Genomic DNA, 2,503 nt, shown 5'->3' on the forward strand with positions numbered 1-2,503 from the left:
GGCTCTCAAGAGAGAGAATTATCTGTACACTGGAATTGCAATAACTCAAGCAAGAAGCAAGACTTAAGAAGTCTTTGAAAGGCACTGGCATCCTTCTTCTTCTCCCTTATTTTGTTCTATAACTAAGTTTGCTTAGTGGAATACAGTCATTTTAAATCAGCTGTTCCTACACAATGAAGAATTAGTAAATGTATACTTTTAATTCATTGAAAATATATACATTTGTTTAGGCAACTATTCTAAAATAGTGTAGTAAGTGATATCATATATCTTTATATAATTTTCCTTTTTTATCATTTATCTTTCTGTAAACTCTTCCTTATAGTATTTAATGAAATATTTATTTTTTAATTAAACATAAAGATATAGATAAGTGTATCTTTTTTGTTTTATTTTTGTGTCCATGTTAGAACTACATATTATTATAAAATTGTGTTTTAAAAAAAAAATCCATATAAATTAAAATTAACTTTTATATAACCCCTTCTAATTAATGTAAGCAAAAAAAATGTTGAGAGTAACTTCCCGCTTGCAAGGATTATCAGCTCCCATTCTTTCATGCTGTTTTAATATTTTTAATAATATTAAGTCAAATGTGTAAGATATAATTTTCAGAGCATGCATTAGTTAGATAATTACATGAATAACAGGCCACACACAACTCAGTATCCAGTATGTAGGCAAGAATTGGATGACTGATTCCCATATTATCAATGTTGCAAAAATTGTTTCAGAATAGTACTTTCTATGTTGTCTACTGAGATATCTTATTTTGGCAAAGATGTTTCTTTTCCATTTGTTTAATGCATTGTTTCAACGTTAGTCAGCATTATTAATCTGCTCCTTCATCTCTATTTTTAGTAGGAAGATGAAACAATACAGATTTAAATTATGTTGAATACATACAAACGAGATTTGAAGCAAATAATCTTTTAGGAAGGTGGTTCAGAAGATGTACTGTGTATGGTACTAAATTATGATGATTTTATCCACATGATACTCCTTTGTGCTTAGGACAAGAGTTTCATCAAACATATGATCACTGTGATGTTATATTTATAGAAGGTAGGAGCACCACTTGATGCCAAGCACTTAAATATATGGGATTATTTATAAAAATAGCAATATAAGATATTATTACCCTAACCTCAGTTTACAGATGAAAAATCCAATGTACAACACGTATTAGAAACATTCCAAAGCCACATAACTAAAAGTGGTAAAGTTGGGTTGGATGATATTTTTAAAATCAATGCTCTTCGGGGGGTGCATAGCGAGCCATCCGGGAGGCAGCTTTGGACTCTGCACCCTGGGGTGGGGTGTGTGCCGCCTGCTTCCCGGCGGGCTGAGTCCTCCTCTGCCGGCCATGGAAGGGGCCAGGCCCCCATCGCCCGGAGATCAGCTGGAGCTCTCGGTGCTCGAGGGGCAGCCGGACGAGCAGACGCCTCTCAATGGAGCGGCTCAGGTCGTCCCTTTTTCGGCTGAGGAGCCCCGTCCAGCCCAGGAGCCCCGTCCAGCCCAGTAACTTACATCGATGAAGATGACAATGAAATACTTGAGTTATCATCAAATAAAACATTCTTGGTCATGGTAAAGATTCCAGAGGAGTGTGTTACTGAAAAGGAATTGTCTCACCTGCTCACGAAAAGGCTCACAGATGTGCACAGCTCATCCCCATCTCTGAATCGTTATTTTACTTCAGTGGAAATAATGGACTTCAGAGAGGAAAATGCCACAATAACCTACCACCTGCAGTTTGGGGTTCCATCGGAAGATGACAGTTTTATGAAGTATATGATGAGTGAGGAGTTGGTGCTGGGCATTTTGCTACAGGATTTCCATGATCAGAACCTGTCTGGCTGTGAGACTCTGGGCCTTGATCCGGAGTCCCTGTTGCTCTACGAGTGAAGTGGTAGAGGCCGGTCTGTGTCTGAAGCAGTGTTCCCTGAGCTGTGGGATGAAGATAACTCATTCTTTTTTACAGAAAAGATACTGTGAATTAACTGGAAGGATTTGAAATGACAAGAGGGCTAGGCACGGTCCTTTTTCTCCTGATTGTGCACAGTAGGACATCCAGCAAAACAGCAAGAGCTGCCCTGGTCCCACTGGTGGTAGCGGCAGGAAGCCAGATGGGACAGGTGTGACCCAGTAGCAGGGTGAACCTTCCAGTGTGAAGTCACTGCTATTCTTGAAGCGCTACCTGTCCCCACCACCATGTGGACACTTTCTCTTTAGTGCTGGGGGTAGACTTTCGGGCAGGATCCTGCCAGTCTGTGCTGTTGGAGAGGCGACAGCAGGTGAGGGAGAATTGAGCCAGTGGCTCACTGAAATCCCCCTCCCGCTCAACATTATATTTAATCTACCTCTAAGCAAGCCTGTGAGGATAGGGAGGGCATTTAAGCCCAGAGCAGCATGGTTATGTGTCTACCTTCATGACCTGTAGCTGCATTTCTTAGCAAACCAGCTGTAGGCACATCATCCAATGTCGCTGTGTTATCAATAG

General features: G+C 40.3%; 1 pseudogene; it reads left to right on the forward strand.

Annotated features, from left to right (window-relative positions):
* Positions 1-1,366: 1,366 nt before the first annotated feature.
* On the forward strand, positions 1,367-2,123 carry LOC139005678 (TPA-induced transmembrane protein pseudogene; annotated as a pseudogene).
* Positions 2,124-2,503: the final 380 nt, after the last annotated feature.

This window comes from Myotis yumanensis, unplaced genomic scaffold (assembly GCF_028538775.1).
Source record: "Myotis yumanensis isolate MYYU_CA2020_CCGP unplaced genomic scaffold, mMyoYum1.0.hap1 SCAF_1, whole genome shotgun sequence".
Taxonomy (NCBI): Eukaryota; Metazoa; Chordata; class Mammalia; order Chiroptera; family Vespertilionidae; genus Myotis; species Myotis yumanensis.